The following is an 18434-nucleotide window of genomic DNA, read 5'->3' on the forward strand; positions in this document are numbered from 1 at the left end:
CACGTTGCGTAGCGTCATTTACCCAGCAGGAAACATGGCGCCTAAGCGGCACAAACGCTCAAAAGTTTGGTTATACTTTACGAGAAAGGATGACAACAGGGCAACTTGCAATACTTGCAAAGTAGATATTTCATCAAAGGGAGGAAACACTACGAATATGCAAAAGCATTTGCTCACAAAACACGCGATAACCTTAAATGAATGTCGTGTTTTTGATCCGCTCCGGACTAGAGAATCTCAACCCAGCAGCAGCGGTAACGTTTGCGCGTCCTCTCCCGTTAATACGGCAGGTAACTAATCAACTAACATTGCATATTATGTTAGCGCGATTTGCCTTATTGCAAAACCTGCTATTACTGTGCATTGCATTTAGACGAGAGAGACAGACAGAGTCTGGCTGGCTCAGATGCTGGCAGTTCTCGCTGCAGTCTGCAGAGAAAAGTAAAATGACACAGGCCAGGATAGACGAATGTCACCGAGCAGTGACTAAGTTTGTGGTAAAAGGCTTGCACCCATTTGCCACAGTAGATGCCCCCGATTTTCGGTAAGTGAATGTGTTTAATTGTAGGCTAAGTCAGGGAATGTCAAAGTTGCATGTTCTCCTCTTACCAGATGTTTCATCTGTTTCCATTTATATATCTTTTAGAGAAATGACAAAGACTCTGAACCCTAAGTACAAAGCCCCAAACAGAGACAGTTTAACCAACCACTTGATCCCTGTTTGGTATGTGGTTGAAAAGGCAAATCTGATTTCTGAGCTGAAGTATGTGTTGAAGGCAGCCATCACTGCAGATGGATGGACAAGTTTTAGTCAAGATCATTACCTCACAGTAACGCTGCATTATGTCAGGAATGGCCAGGCTCAAGAAAAAGTCCTCAAAACCAAACCAGTGTACCAGGCACAGACAGGGACAGCTGTAGCAGAGGAGATTGATGAGATCTTGGAGGAGTATGGTATCAAAGACAAGGTTGTGGCAGCCACTGTTGATAATGCGGCCAACATGAATGTAGCTGTCAAAAAGCTACAAATTCTCAAGTTTCCATGCTTTGCACACACCCTGAACCTTGGAGCTCAGAAGCTCTACAACTGTCCTGCCATTTCCAACTGGGCGGCAAGAATTCGCTCTGTGATTGTATGGATGAAGAGGTCCCACATGGCAAAAGTGGTCCTGAAGGAGAAGCAAGAATTGCTCAGTAAGCATAGTAAATAGTTTTTTAAGATTGTGTACATGTAAATCATTAGATCATGATCAAATTAAATTCATAAACTAAGATAAGGAATATTACATTAGCATTTAAGTTGTGGATGTGTTACCCCTCAGAGCTGCCCAAGCATATGCTCCTCCTAGATGTAAAGACCAGATGGAACTCTCTGTATTTGATGATGGAGAGATTCTGCGAGCAGTTTCCTGCCATCCAGGCTGCAGCCATCAATCCAGGGATAAGAAAGTCCATGGAAAAGGAAAGGTGAGTAGTATTGAAAAATAATGATAATATGGCTTAACTTGGACTCAGGTTTTATTTTTGTTTGTTTTATGCAACATATCGGTTGTATTTTTGTTTTGTTGATATTGCAGACTGGCTAAAATGGGCAATAATGACTTAAGAAAAGCAGAGGAGTTTGTGCTGCTCATGCGGAAGCACTACACCTCCACACTAGCAGTCTCCAGCGACAAAAGTCCGACCTGTGGTGAGATTTTGCCCATCCTGCAAAAGCTACAGCAACACTACACCGTACAAGAAGATGACTCTGCCTTCACAAGGAGCATAAAGGAGAACATTTGGAAAGATCTTTCCAAACGATACCAGGTACAATTGATGATTTTTTTATCATAAATAAAATGACAGTTGGGGGTGGCACGGTGGCGCAGTGGTAGTGCTGCTGCCTCGCAGTTAGGAGACCAGGGTTTGCTTCCCGGGTCCTCCATGCGTGGAGTTTGCATGTTCTCCCCGTGTCTGCGTGGGTTTCCTCCGGGCGCTCCGGTTTCCTCCCACAGTCCAAAGACATGCAGGTTAGGTGGATTGGCGATTCTAAATTGGCCCTAGTGTGTGCTTGGTGTGTGGGTGTGTGTGTGTGTGTCCTGCGGTGGGTTGGCACCCTGCCCAGGATTGGTTCCTGCCTTGTGCCCTATGTTGGCTGGGATTGGCTCCAGCAGACCCCCATGACCCTGTAGTTAGGATTCAGCGGGTTGGAAAATGGATGGATGGAAAATGACAGTTATAAATACTTAAGAATATTCATGATGTCACATTTTCCTCCCTTTTAAAAATTTAAGGACGCTGATATCCAGAGATTCCTGGAGGAGGCCACCATCTTGGACCCCCGATTTAAATCCAAAGTGGATAAGGATGAAGTCTGGGACAGGATCAGGGAAGCAGCAATTGCAGCAAACACAGAGGCAGGAGCAGATGAGGTATTTCAATATGACAGTGTCTTTCATTGTAGCACATTTCCATTGTGAGAGTGAGACCTTTCATCTATGGATCTGTGGTACTTAGTTTGATTTGTTTGTTTATTTGTCACTTTCTACTCAAGCACCTGGAGCAAGGAGACACACAGGGAGAGTTGTTCGAAGATGAAGATGAGGATGAAGAAGACTATGTAAGTTTAGCTCATTGTGATGATAATTTAGATGTCATGGATTGTCCATTTCATTTCAGGCGCCACCAGTAAAGCAAAAAAAGGAACTCTTTGAAGAGGAGGACAATGAGCTGCAGTCATTCCAACAACGGCAGCCCGTTCTTTCCCTGGCCCAGAGAGTGGATCAGGAGATCCAGCTGTATAGAAGCCTAACCCCCATCTCCTGCAAGGATAACGGCACCCTATGGTGGTGGAGCAAGAGAGAGACTCTGCCCCTGCTGTCAGGACTGGCTAAAAGCTTTCTGTGTGTGCAGGCATCCTCCACCCCGTCTGAGAGGGTGTTCTCCGCAGCTGGAGAGACCATAAGTCCAGAAAGATCACGTATCCTTCCTGAAAAAGCAGATATGCTTGTATTTCTGCAAAAGAATTGTTAATTCTCCATAGTTGATGGTTGCAGAATTGCACAGTGCACAGTTCCATTGAACTTGAGTTGATTGTATTTGTTGCTGGCTGATGTAGTTTTATTTTTGAGTGCTCAGCTCATATATACTTTTAAAAAGGAGAGTGTAAATGTTACTGGACATTCTTGTGTAATTGCCACAGAATAATTTATGTTATACTTTGTTATTGCTACAGAAGAATATTTATTTTATTATTATTTTACATTTACAAATTTTTTTCTGGGGACCCCGTGGCACCCCATTGAGGAGCCGTAGGCTGTGGATCTCTTAAGATCTCATTGTTGGATTTGTAAGGTCATGCTACTCCTAAATTTCTATCTTGTTCAAAGATAAGATATAAAACAAAGTTCTAAGCTAATCGACCTGTGTGTTCTCCTTTTTTAAAAATAAGAATCGATAGGAGAATTGATAAAGAATCGAATTGTTAAACAGAATCGAAAATGGAATCAGAATCGTGAAAATCTTATCAATTCCCATCCCTAATCTCTTCCTTGACTTAAACTTTTGTTGGCGAAAATCAGTTTAATTTATTGAGCCAACAGCATGTTTGTTTGTTGTTTCTACTGACTTGGACAAATTCTGGGGTATGGGGCCAGAGGCAAGAGTTGCTTTTTCCTGCTTCGTCTCTTGGCCTAGGTTAAGCCTTTTTTTTCCTCCTTGGAATCTTGAGAAAGTTACTCATGCTTGTATCTTTCATCAGCTTGATTACTGTAACTCATTGTATTCTGGGATCAGTAAATCCCTGATACTCAGGTTGCAGTTGGTCGTTGTTTAGTTGGGGCAAAAAAGTCTGCCTCTGCATCTCCAATTTTAGCCTCTTTATGCTGGCTGCCAGTTAGCTTTAGAATTGATTTTAAAATTTTGCTGCTAGTCTTTAAATCACTACATGGGTATGCTCCTGCCTGTTTATCTGAATTGTGTGTTATACACCAGCCATCCAGAGAGCTTAGATCTACCATAAAGTTGTCTCTTGTTGTCCCTTGTACAAAGTGCAAAACTAAGGGGGACAGGGCTTTTGCAGCTGCTGCACCACATTTGTTGAATTCTTTACCTAATTACATTAAGGAGTCACCTTCAACTGAACTGTTTAAAACTAGATTGAAGACAAATTTCTATTCTTTAGCTTTCCGTGACCTACGGTGAAACTGATGTTTCCCTCATCTTAGTGATTTGTTTGTTTCAATTTACATCTGGTTGTATTGTGTTTTATTGTAGTTTATTCTATTTATTTTATTTATGCTTATTGTAAGTTTAATGTAAAGCACTTTGGCTACAGCATTACTGATGTTGTTTTAAATGTGCTCTATAACTTAACTGACATTGACAATTACATTGAATATTTCAGCCCTGGAAGGTATACATGTTTATCACAGGGAATGTGACTAGGATTGTAGTTGAATCATGATTATGGCAAATGGCCTGGCATGTTGCTGTAAGACTTGACTGGGAGGATTCACGAAAGGAAAAAGGATGGAGAGGGAGAGAGACGGAGAAAAGGACCAGTTTGCTTCACTAGAAGCAGCTGCGTTTATATGGGACATTCCAGTTAGAGAATGCTTGGATTAACACTTATCAATGTGGTCTTTAAAAAAGGGGAGACAGGCATATCCTCCATGTTCCCACCACAGCTTATTGCACTTGGTGTGTCCTAACAATTAATTTTTGGATTTAAAACTAGATGTTTTCTGCTTCAGTTCTAATAACTTTCTTTGTAATCCTGAACAGGCTACTTCACCTTTCTGGGATCAAAGTTCAAATCCTTGGAAAAAGATAGCACTAAAAAGTATTTTGTGGTGACAATCTCTGTGGAAAGGTTTAACCACCCATCTACGATTCAGAAGAGCAGGTTCTGTATCTTGATATCTAAAAAAACACAATCGTTGCTTGTTGTTGTAAAGAAATAACATTATATCACTTATCTTAAAATTCCCAAACATGCTTAATCCAATTTAGGGTCCCAACGTAGCCAGCACTGGGTACAAAGCAGAAAGAAATCTTGGAGGAAACACCAATCCACTGTACACAGGAAGTGTGTGAAGCAAGTACAGATTTATTATATATGTCATTCTTGTGTCATGTACATGCACTTTAAACATCTACCAGATCAGTGAAACGTTAGACGTTAATGATATCACTTGGGACATGCATGCGTTTAAGCACCCCCTTTGACTTTGAGCTCCACTGAATCAATTTGTATGATTCATTCAGGTCATTCCAAAAGAACGAATCACTCACCAGTCGCCCATCATGAGAGCATAGGAATACTTCAGTTTATGCCTGAAGGCCCATTTATACTTGGGAGCAGGCAGCTGCAGACGTGATTGTGCACTGTGGATATACACCCTTGTCTAGGAGGCAAACTATTATAGCCACTTTATACTTCATACTCACAATGTGTTCTCAGAAATTAATGCGACATGTGCGCAAGTAGTACCAGCTAAAATGAGCGGCGTGTGTGTGCAGCTTTGTACGAGACGTTGGCATCGTTGTTTACTATCAGCAAGTTACAGCAAGCCACAATGCAGCTCCAACATGATCAATCTGTGTCCTTCAGTGTTTGATGAATGGTTCGATGCAGTGAAGAAAATCATCAGACTTAAATGCTGACTCACGCACGTGTCGCGTTAATTTAGGATCCTGCTTAGGTCCAATAGGTTACCACCTACTAGAAAAATGAGCCTGGACTTGGCCAGACTCCAAGATCAGGCTGTTTCTAATGTGTTTGCATGCAGTTTGTGTGAGGAACTTGCAGATCTGGGTGTGACTGACGATCCTAATGTAATAAGAAAGACCTTCTGTGACAAGACCCTGAAGGTTGCTGAGGGTTGTGTTGGTGTTACTGGTGTTCCCAGAAGAAGGTGTTTCGGGCACATCTATCTCATTTAAAATTGTCAAATGTTTCCAGGGCAAGATACAACCTGAGAACGTTGCAATCAAGTTCCAGCCTCACTGGGTCACATGTTTTGGGCCTGCACCAAATTAACATCATTCTGGACAAAAAGTTTTAGTGCCTTTCAGTCAGCCTTGGTGTCACAATCGCTTCTAACCCATTAACATCTGTGTTTGGTGTTCTTCCAGATGGGCTTAAAGTGGAGAAGGACAAACAAACTATGATCGCCTTCACTACACTATTGGCACGGACTTATTTTATTACTGGAAGAATCCTAATTCTCCTCTTTTAAGTTAGTGGGTAACTATTTGTATGGAATGATTACAATAAAATCAATGAAATTTAAAAAAAAAAAAAAAGGAGGTGTTTCATCTCGCAGGGCACCCTGGATATCATCAAGATGAGTCGCAGCACACGGCTCAATGGCAATTCTGGACTGTACCGGGAACTGAGAAGGATGGCTGCGAGGGCTCTGAGGGCAGATAAAGAGGTGTTTGTTAGAGGAATCTGTGAGCAAGTGACACACCATCTGTGGTCTAGCAACTCATGTCCTGCTTACAGAAGAATCAAAGCATTCCGCACATCTGAATCTGTTCCTCGGAGAGTCACAGTCAGGGTGGCTGATGGAACGGTCCTTACAGATGACACTGCAGTTGTGACCCACTGGGCTGGCTACTTTGAGCAGTTGTTCAAAGCTGATCCTCTGGCTACGCCGTTGGATATCTCTGGGTCCATGGTTCTTGAGGCTGATCCTCCAATTAGCTGGGAACCACCCAATCTCACTGAGATTGCACAGGTGGTGAACCAGCTGAGGGGAGGAAAGGCTGCAGGGATCTGTGGTATCCGGGGTGAACTTGTCCAGGCTGGTGGTAAGGCTGTCCTCCTGGCATTGCAAGCAATCGTTGAGGGAGACTGGCATCATTCCAACTGACTGGAAAACGGGACTTGTTGTCCCTATCTGGAAAGGGAAGGGTGATTGCCTGGATTGTAGCAACTACAGGGGGATAATACTGCTCTCGGTGCCGGGTAAGGTCCTCCTAGGGTCATCCTCAATAGGATCCATGATCACTTGCTCCACTACCAATGACCGGAACAGTCTGGTTTTACGCCTAAGAAGTCTACCATCGACCGCATCCTGGCACTGAGGATTCTCATGGAGTGCAAACGCGAATATCGGCAGAGTTTCTTTGCAGCCTTTGTCGATTTTCATAAAGCTTTCGACTCAGTTGATCGAGCTGCCCTGTGGGACATCCTGAGGATTCGCAGGATCCCCTCGTGGTTGCAGGATATCATGGCTGGCCTATACACTGATACTGTGAGTGCTGTGCAGTGAGGAGGTAGAATCTTTGTGTTTTTACGAGTTGATTCTGGGGTTCATCAGGGGTGTATTTTTGCTCCTACTCTGTTCAATGCTTGTATGGACTGGGTTTTGGGCAAGGTCGTAGGGTCCAGCAGCTGTGGGGCATCTGTTGCTGAAGAAAGATTCACGGATCTCGACTTTGCTGACGATGCTGTGATCTTCGCGGAGTCAATGGAGGCTCTGATCAGGGCATTCGAGAGACTGAGTGAGGAGTCTGAGTGTCTGGGCTTGCGAGTGTCCTGGATAAAAACCAAGATCCAGGCCTTTAATGACCTCTTGGGAACAGACATCAGCAGTGTGTCTGTCTGCGGAGAGAGTGTCGAACTTGTCGAGAAGTTTACTTACCTTGGCAGTGACATTTATGTCTCTGGTGACTCTTCCTATGAAGTCAGTAGACGGATTGCTAGAGCATGGGGGGTCATGAGGTCGCTGGAAAGGGGTGTGTGGCGCTCCCGATATCTATGCAAAAGGACAAGGGTCCAGGTCTTTAGAGTCCTGGTGCTTCCTGTCTTGCTATATGGTTGCGAGACATGGACGCTATCCAGTGACCTGAGACGAAGACTGGATTCCTTTGGTACTGTGTCTCTCCGGAAAATCATTGGGTACCATTGGTTTGACTTTGTGTAGAATGGGCGGTTGCTCATTGAGTTCCAAATGAGCCACATTACCTGCATTGTGAGGGAGCATCACTTATGGCACTACGGACATGTGGCGCGTTTCCCCGAGGGTGATCCAGCTCGTAAGATCCTCATTGTTGGGAACCCGAGTGGCTGGGCCAGGCCAAGGAGTTGCCCATGTAACACATGGGTGCAGCAGATAGAGGGTCATTTCCGGAGGTGGGGACTGGACCGTGTGTCTGCCTGGGCGGTTGCCAATCGGGATCCTGAGTTGTTTCGTCGTGTAGTGGGTGTGGCAATGCACTGTACCAGTGCATGCTCCCCAACTTGACTTGACTTGACTTCTGAATAAAAATTAAACATGCTCAGGATTGTTTAGTGACAGTCTGAGACATATTAATTTTCTCATAATCTTTTCACTTGCTTTTCTTTAATTTTTTATATTTAGTCGTATTTGTCTCTCATTTCACTCTTGATATCATGGGAAGCACAATGTTAGCTAATGACTAAGCTGTTACTGGGCTGTGTTGTGTTATACAAGATATCAATCAAATTAGTGATGAGACAGATCAGAGATTGCCATAAGTCAAAAATTAAAGTAAGGGTCAATACCGAGTGACAGAGTGCAAGTATTAACAAAGCCAAATGGTCAGACAAAATCAGGTAAAAAATGGGGGAAGCAAGATTAAATACCAGTAGGTCAAAATAGAAAACAGCAAAATAAGACGCATGAAAGGGTTTTTGTGTCCACAAACGCGAAACAGTGAACTTGCACAAGCGGATGTCCATTTAACCAGGTGCGTTGTTAGCATCAGGGTTGTGACTCCACCTCTAACGGCGCTGGTGTCTTACCAATGGGAGATCAAAACAGAGATGCCCATCAAAACCAAAATGGTAGCAGAAATGATAAAAAATAAATTACGATACTCTAAACCACACGATATAGCAAGAAATAAAAAAGAATTAAATTCCTTGCCTTCTAAAACCCCATATGGAATGTCTGAAAAATGCAGAAAGTTAATACTAAATGAGCAAAAAAAAATTTAATAAACCATACCACATACCATTACAGGCTGGACTCATGATCTATCAATTAATTGGACAGCTGGGTCTTCAAATCAAATGCTTGGTCATGTTTGAGGATGTTGTTTTAGTTCACGAGAGTGTTTTCCAAAAGTGGTTTATTTACTAATATTTAGGTAGAAATGCACGTGTTTGTGATGTTGTGAGCATACAACTGGATGAATTGATATAAGGATTACACAACCTGAGGAATACATGAGAAATGGATGTTTCTGATATCGTTTCCTGTTGTCCAGCGTTAGTTAACCATTGATGCCTACTTTACCAGAAACTTTGTTATCTCCACTTTGCATGAAAACATAAAGTTAACAGTTTTTTTTTTTTGCAGCATTCCTTCAAATATATTGCAGCTCAAACAGTTCAAGAGAACAGGGTATTATGGTGAGTCTATGATAAGGAACTGTACAGATAGCTATGTGAATAAACTGATCACCAACTCTTGAAGGGGCACAACAGAGTGGTGGTATCTGGCTTAGGATAAGGGGAGAAACACATGAATTTGGAGTTCCTCCATGTCCCCAGGAGAAATTTCATATATTTTAAGAGTACACCTCTTAGGGTCTCTGATTTGGACTAAGCAGGCTTCAGAAAATAAGCACATGGAGGTCCTACAGGATAATTGGAATGAGAATGAGTTTAAACATATTAATTAAGATTGAAGGATGTTTTAAAAAGAAAGGAACACAAAGTACAACTCAATAAAAGCACAAACCAAAATCCTGCTAATTTACTGGGCTGGATGTTAGTAGAGCATTTCTCCTTCTGCCAGTGAGCATTTACCCCATTTTATCTTACAATAGTAAAAGCTGAGTAATCACCGAGCAGTATTTTATATTTTTCCTATGGTTACTTCTGTAGATTTTACATTTGCCATGCCATTTGCTTGCAGCAGCCAGGCACTCTTGAGGAGCTTCACTTATTTTCTAGGAATGCTCCTGGCACTGGTTCAGTTCTTTTGTTAGTGAGTCATTCAGGTCAAGTTCCTTTTTTGTTAATCATTTTCCATTCTCTCTTTTTTTAAGCCTTTTACTTTCATTTAATGATAATACATTTACATATTTTTTTTCTTTAAACCTGCTAGATGCTTTGCTTGTTTCCTTTTTACTTGTGATCTCATTGATTTTGTCCATGTTATGAATGTTGGCGTTAGGTGGGCTGGTTTAAGTGTTTCTGCAACTGGTGAACTCCAAAGATTTTCATGCTCAATGGTCTCCAGAGTTTACTCAGAATGGTGAAAAAAACAAACAAAAAAAATATCCAGTGAATGTCAGTTCTGTGGATGGAAATAACTTGTTGATGAGGGAGATTAGACGAAAATCATCAAAACGGTTGGAGGTGACAAAAAGGCTACAGTATCTTAGATAACCACTCTGTACAATTGCGTTGAGTAGAAAAACATCTCAGAATGCACAGCACTTCAAACCTTGAAGAGGATGAACTAGAACAACAGAAGACATTATAATGCACCATATCACAAAGCAAAACTAGTCTCAAACTGGTTTCATGAACATGACAGTGAGTTCAGTGAATTTCAGTGGTCTTCCCAGTCACTGGATCTGAGTCCAATAGAACACCTTTGGGACATGGTAGAACGGGAGATTGCCTCATGAATGTGTAGCTGACAAATCTGCAGACCAAATCATGTGAAAATGGACCAGACTCTGGAAGGAATGTTTTCAACATCTTGTGGAATCCACAAGAATTGAGGCTGTTTGGAAAGAAAAAAGAGGCCATACCCAATGTTAGTATAGTGTTCCTAATGAATTGCTCATTGAGTATATATAATAAGTGAGCTAGTGGTAGGATATGAATCATTTAATTTGATAATGTCGTTCATGCTATTTCAGGAGTGACAGTCTTACTACCGTACTTGGTCTTAAAAGTTATGGTTACTTTATTATGTTAAGTTAGAAAACAGTATTTATTAGACATTGTATGTATATCCAATTAAATATTTCATTAACTATATGTCTTTGTAACTCTAATGGAGTGTTTCCTCAGGGGTTCTTCTTTATCATGTTAGTGCATTATGGCTGTACAACCCTCCCAGCATGAAACACGAAAAAGATGGTGCAGGACTCAAAATGATCAGTCAGCCCACAGCTTTACTTTGGTCTGGCACCCCACTGTAGGCCTTACCACTTGCAGGCAAGCCCAAACTCAACAGGTAAGCTTCATGCTGGCCTAAGTCCAAAACAGTGCCAAGGCTTTAAAATAGTAAAACATCAAAACGTCCAAGAAAGGGAAAGGAGAACCATTAAAAAACCTCTGACACCAAAATAAAACAAAGCTTCTTTATGTAATGCTTGTGCAAGGCAACAGCACTTTAGAGAGAAAAAGGAATTGGAAGATAGCAAGAGATGTCTAAATACATTCAGGGGTCGGGGCTGGGAAGACGAGAATTAAATGTAACCCGTATCATAGTCACAAAACTGAGTGGTAAATAATAAGCCAAAAAGGGTTCATGTAAGTACAGCCAAGAAACACAAGATGTAAATCGTAATTAGAGGACAGTAAAGAATGTAAAAAGTAGAATCAAAAACTTACAACAGAAAATGTCGCAAAGTATTTTTCTTTTAGGCATACAATCCTGGATGAATTAGGTACACATGGAGCCAGTTTTTTAACACTAGAATTACCAGAGCCTACGAAAAAACTCGTAAATCCGTCCCACCTTAAATCGCGTCTTAAATCCGTTTGCACCTCTCCGCCAGAGTCCTTTGTCATCTAAATGTGCTGATAAACCAAAGCTACTAGCAGCCAGCTATCCCATCCCCCCACCGACTTAGAATGAACTTCTCTCCTAGCTCAAGCCTTGCCTTGATTTGATTACCTGGGATTGAAGTGGAGTTTTACAGTGGAAATAATTCTAGCGTTATTTGGAATACACGCATTTCATGTGTGTTCCATTTCTATAGTTGGCTGTGCAAACACATTTTTAAAACAGAAACGTTTTTCATATTCTAATAGTAAATGACAAAATGTAGGCATAAACTATATAACGTATGAACCCTGAAGTCCATATATCAAAGAAACACTTTCACAAAAGGTACAAAAAAAAGAACATGTGCGCCTTCATTCAAAAAAAAAAAAAAAAAAAAGCCGCGTTAGCATGCCACATTGACACACTTATTACAACCGCCGCGGTGGTGTAATGGTATCAGCACCTGACTGGGGATCAGAGGGTGGTGAGTTTGTTCCTGCACGGCTCCACTTCGAGAAATTAACTGCTTTTATTCTTACAATTTTAGAATAACAATATAAATTTGATTTCAGTCTGTAACAGGCGGTGTAACTTATGATACTGGTAAAGGTTAGCTTTTTTTTTTTTTTTTTTTTTTTTTAATTCACTTTTCATTCTCGCAGTCACATTCAGAATCAATCCATACAACCCCATCTGACACAGCTGGTTTCACATAAATAAAAGTGCACTTTTATTCAAGACTATAACCGAAGAATAAAGAAAGCAAGTTACAGTTGGTGGTTGATACGACAGCTTGCGTGGTGCAATGTTAAGAACTGCTGATTTCCGATCCGTGCTATATAAAATCATCACATTCAAATATTAACAGTTCCCACACACCCAAGGTCCGCCATTCCTACATTTACAACATGTGTACTTGTTGCAGTGTACACACCTCTCTGTGCTATGGTTCCTATTACAGTGAATGAGCACCTGACACTGTACTTTCTTCCCTGGGGGAAGCTGAGGTCTTAGAACGGAAGTTTGTTGACGCTGTGTCATCTTTTCTTTTTCCATCGCCTTTTCCTGTAAGAAGCGACGACGAAGTTCCTCTGCAAGGTGAGCCATGAACACTCTTCTTTTCTCAGCGGACCCCGTGCATGCCTTATACACTACGTGTGCGTTCATCGCTGCTAGGTCAAGGATGTTGTACAACACAGCAACCGGCCACCTGCGTGTTCCTGTGCGCACTGAACAAGCACGCGCCTTCTGGTCCATGATGTCAACGCCACGCTGGGGAAAAAAGAAAGACAAATATATGTGACATTTTGAAGAAATCATTTTATCACCAGAAGAGCACCAGAATACTTCGTCACACTAATATTTTTTTCATTAGCATACCTTCATGTGGTTGTAGTCTGTGACCGTGTTTGTTTTTTTTTTTTTTTATCTTGCCCAATCTCCACATCATGGTGCATTGTGCTGAGAATGCAGACAGACTTCATCTTTTTGGGCACATACACTGTCAGCATGGCACTGGGAGATCTAAACACCAGCGTGGAGAATTGTTCGTGTACTGAACTGACTTTAGCTGCAGGTGGAAGTTCCCGTCGCACTTTATTCATGGTGCCAAGCAGAGTTGTATTGCGGTGCAGCAGTCTATTAGCCAGCGAAAGTGACGTGAAGAAGTTGTCTGTTGTTACGGTTCTGCCTTTGTCCAGAAATGGCTCCATAAGCTTTATGACCACAGACTCGGAAAGTCTTTCTCCCGTGGGACGACTGGGATCTTTTCCTAAATAAGGAGTGGCATTGCACATGTACTTTGTCTCCAAATCTGCCGCAATCCAAAAAGGCAGAACCGTAACAACAGACAACTTCTTCACGTCACTTTCGCTGGCTAATAGACTGCTGCACCGCAATACAACTCTGCTTGGCACCATGAATAAAGTGCGACGGGAACTTCCACCTGCAGCTAAAGTCAGTTCAGTACACGAACAATTCTCCACGCTGGTGTTTAGATCTCCCAGTGCCATGCTGACAGTGTATGTGCCCAAAAAGATGAAGTCTGTCTGCATTCTCAGCACAATGCACCATGATGTGGAGATTGGGCAAGATAAAAAAAAAAAAAAACAAACACGGTCACAGACTACAACCACATGAAGGTATGCTAATGAAAAAAATATTAGTGTGACGAAGTATTCTGGTGCTCTTCTGGTGATAAAATGATTTCTTCAAAATGTCACATATATTTGTCTTTCTTTTTTCCCCAGCGTGGCGTTGACATCATGGACCAGAAGGCGCGTGCTTGTTCAGTGCGCACAGGAACACGCAGGTGGCCGGTTGCTGTGTTGTACAACATCCTTGACCTAGCAGCGATGAACGCACACGTAGTGTATAAGGCATGCACGGGGTCCGCTGAGAAAAGAAGAGTGTTCATGGCTCACCTTGCAGAGGAACTTCGTCGTCGCTTCTTACAGGAAAAGGCGATGGAAAAAGAAAAGATGACACAGCGTCAACAAACTTCCGTTCTAAGACCTCAGCTTCCCCCAGGGAAGAAAGTACAGTGTCAGGTGCTCATTCACTGTAATAGGAACCATAGCACAGAGAGGTGTGTACACTGCAACAAGTACACATGTTGTAAATGTAGGAATGGCGGACCTTGGGTGTGTGGGAACTGTTAATATTTGAATGTGATGATTTTATATAGCACGGATCGGAAATCAGCAGTTCTTAACATTGCACCACGCAAGCTGTCGTATCAACCACCAACTGTAACTTGCTTTCTTTATTCTTCGGTTATAGTCTTGAATAAAAGTGCACTTTTATTTATGTGAAACCAGCTGTGTCAGATGGGGTTGTATGGATTGATTCTGAATGTGACTGCGAGAATGAAAAGTGAATTAAAAAAAAAAAAAAAAAAAAAAAAAGCTAACCTTTACCAGTATCATAAGTTACACCGCCTGTTACAGACTGAAATCAAATTTATATTGTTATTCTAAAATTGTAAGAATAAAAGCAGTTAATTTCTCGAAGTGGAGCCGTGCAGGAACAAACTCACCACCCTCTGATCCCCAGTCAGGTGCTGATACCATTACACCACCGCGGCGGTTGTAATAAGTGTGTCAATGTGGCATGCTAACGCGGCTTTTTTTTTTTTTTTTTTTTTTAATGAAGGCGCACATGTTCTTTTATTTGTACCTTTTGTGAAAGTGTTTCTTTGATATATGGACTTCAGGGTTCATACGTTATATAGTTTATGCCTACATTTTGTCATTTACTATTAGAATATGAAAAACGTTTCTGTTTTAAAAATGTGTTTGCACAGCCAACTATAGAAATGGAACACACATGAAATGCGTGTATTCCAAATAACGCTAGAATTATTTCCACTGTAAAACTCCACTTCAATCCCAGGTAATCAAATCAAGGCAAGGCTTGAGCTAGGAGAGAAGTTCATTCTAAGTCGGTGGGGGGATGGGATAGCTGGCTGCTAGTAGCTTTGGTTTATCAGCACATTTAGATGACAAAGGACTCTGGCGGAGAGGTGCAAACGGATTTAAGACGCGATTTAAGGTGGGACGGATTTACGAGTTTTTTCGTAGGCTCTGGTAATTCTAGTGTTAAAACGGTATGCTTTTGATGTCATGACATGTGACCTTCAAGAACAGTTTTTCAGAAACACAACCTAGCAGCCAGTCTCCAGCATGATAGCGTTCATACAAAAAACAACATGGTGCTGCAGAAGAACGTGTATTATTTTTAACAAACCACCACTAGGTTCCTGTCTTCAGAAACTCCAAAAACTATATTATGACACTTTAATATTTAGATATTTATTCAGATGATTTAAAAGGGATTGCAGAAAAAAAGGTAGGAGCAAAAACGCTACATTCAATAGGTTTGCCATTTGGGAAACGAAAAGCAAAAAATTCCAATAGATTGCTAACCAGAAGGCAGAACCTGAAAAATAATGGAGTGCTCAAACGAATGGCCTGACTGAACAATTTAATAAAATCCTAAAACAGATGATTTGGCACGTGGCCCATTACAATCCAACCTCCTGGGATACGGTAGTACCTTTCCTCCTGTTTGCTGTACTGGAGGTCCTGGAGTCCTCTGGGATGAGCTCTTTCGAACTATTGTTTGGCTGCCGACAATGCGGGGTGTTGGACATTTTTCAGGAAGAATTAACATGGACTCACGAGACACACCATGGGGGAAGGTTTGTCGACCAAATCGTTTCACTGCAAGAGCAGATTACCAGATTGTCCTCTATTGCGGTGGAACATCAGCAGCGCAAACAGGAGGCACAAAAATGGAATTATAACAAGACGAGTAAACTCTATGAGTTTAAGAAGGGGGATCGTGTGCTGGTGTTGATCCCATCCGATTAACATAAATTTCGGGCCAAATGGCAAGGGCAAACAGTGATAGAAGAGCGCATGTCCCCAGTGAATTATAAAGTCAGAGTTCCCGGGCAACAGAAACCTGTACAAATTTTTCATATTAATCATTTAAAGGAGTGGCACAACTGTCACGAAGTCCTGGTCATGGCCGCAGTGGTTCTCCAGACTGAGATTGCCATTGGGGATGATTTAACTGACACCCAAAGAGCGGAATTGCAATCACTAATTGAGGAGAACTCGGATGTCTTTTCAGTAGTGCCTGGCCGGACGACAATCGCAGAACAGAAGATTGTCAATCCGTCCGGTGTTACTTTACAGGTTGCCCCTATCACCTACCAAAGGCAACAAGGAAAGAGATACACGAGGAAGTCCGACAGATGCTCCAATTGGGCGTTATTCGGCTGAGTAAAAATGAATGGCGAAGTCCAATCGTAATTGCCTCAAAGCCAGACAGTTCAGTTCAGTATGGCTCTGTATTGATTTTAGGCGTTTGAATAAGATTTCCAAGTTTGATGCATACGTGATGACATGTGTGGACAAGTTGTTGGAAAAGCTTGGGCAGACTTCTTACATCTCCACCCTAGACCTCACGAAGGGTTATTGGCAGGTCCTCTTGGAGGAGTCTAGTTATGAGAAGACCATGTTTGCCACTCTGGACAGGTTGTTTGAATTTATGGTGCTCCCTTTTGGTCTCCATGGTGCACCGTTGACCTTTCAGCGAATGATGGATCAGATCCTGCATTCCCATTCTGCATACGCGGGTGCCTATCTTGACAATGTAGCCATTATCAGTAACAATGGGAATCTCATCTCGTCAACCTTTGGGCAGTGCTTGACAGTTTTTTTTTTTAGCCAACCCTAAAAAGTGCAAGCTGGGTATGTCGGAAACCCATTATCTGGGATATTCCATAGAGAAGGGTTTTCTCAGGTCTGAAATGGACAAGGTGGGCGAGGTGCTTGCGTATCCACATCCCGAAACACAGAGGCAGGTTCATGCCTTCCTCTGGCTTATGGACTACTACAGTTGGTTCATTCCCAATTTTACACATCGAGCCGCCCCCCTCACTGACTTGACAAAGGGCAAAAAGAATCATAGTGTTGTCTGGACCGACGCCTGTGAGAGAGCTTTCTCAGACCTAAAAGCCGGTTTATCATGTTCCCGGTTCTGTGTAATCCACACTTTTTTGAAGGAATTTATTCTGCAATAGATGCTAGCGCTTTCGGTTTAGGACCGGTGCTCTCACAATGTTTTGAGGGGGAAGAACACCCCATGATGTTTCTCAGCAGAAAGCTGCTACCCACGGAGCATAATTTATTCAACTATTGAAAAGGAGTGCTTGGCGATTAAGTGGGCAGTGAAGGCCCTCCGTTACTACCTCTGTGGATGACAATTTACCCTGGTGATTGACCACAGCCCACTGCAATGACTGTACAACCAGAAGGATATGATTGCCCAGCTCACTCGGTGGTCTATTAGTTTGTAGGCTTTTGCTTTTGATGTTCGCCACCGTCACGTGGCTGCACACATCAATGCTGACGTTCTCTCCCGCTTGGCTTAGACGGTCGCTTTGCCCACACCGGTATGGACCAAGCTGGTTTCTGAAATCTTTTGGGACACCCCCAAATGGGATGACACGCCAAGTGCATCCAGAAGCGCTATTATCACATCTGTGGAAGATTGCTTGTCCATTGCCGTGAAAGCAACTCTGAGCCGATCGTGGTTGCGCTATAAGCTCCTGTCATCGATGGGTGATGAAAGGAATATTATAAATGCAGGGAACAGTATTACTGGGCCACTAAACTGGCTATGACCCTGCTTGACTGCTGTGTTTGTGTATAGGAGATTGGTAGATCCCACTACAATAAATAGAGGTGCTGTTCCTGTTTCAAGCTGAATAAAGCTGGTTTTGCTAAAGTACTGAGACTCAGCCTCATGTTTTGCGGTGCAAGACAGTGACTCATGTGTCACTATATATATATTGACTGGGAAAGCAAATTACACGTATTACAAAGAGGCCTTGAGTGGCAGTATTTTTGTTGTTTATTGTGTTATTTTTTGTTTGGACGATTGAAGTAAACAGGGATGACTGGGTTGGCACCCCAACATTTATTTTGCGTCATGAGCCATCCCACACTTGGATGACCACAAACTGCACAAGTGTTTCTTGATATATATTATCTAATGTTGTGTTTAATGTATGGTGTTGCATAGTCCTACTGTCACTAGTCATTTGGAGACATACAGAAAAGAGCTACATTGTACTTTGTACACATGACAATAAATTTGAATATGAACTTGAAACTGCATTTTTCATTTCTGTGTTATCACAGCCTGTTCTGGCAGAATGAGGCA

Source organism: Erpetoichthys calabaricus, chromosome 3 (genome assembly GCF_900747795.2).
Source record: "Erpetoichthys calabaricus chromosome 3, fErpCal1.3, whole genome shotgun sequence".
Taxonomy (NCBI): domain Eukaryota; kingdom Metazoa; phylum Chordata; class Cladistia; order Polypteriformes; family Polypteridae; genus Erpetoichthys; species Erpetoichthys calabaricus.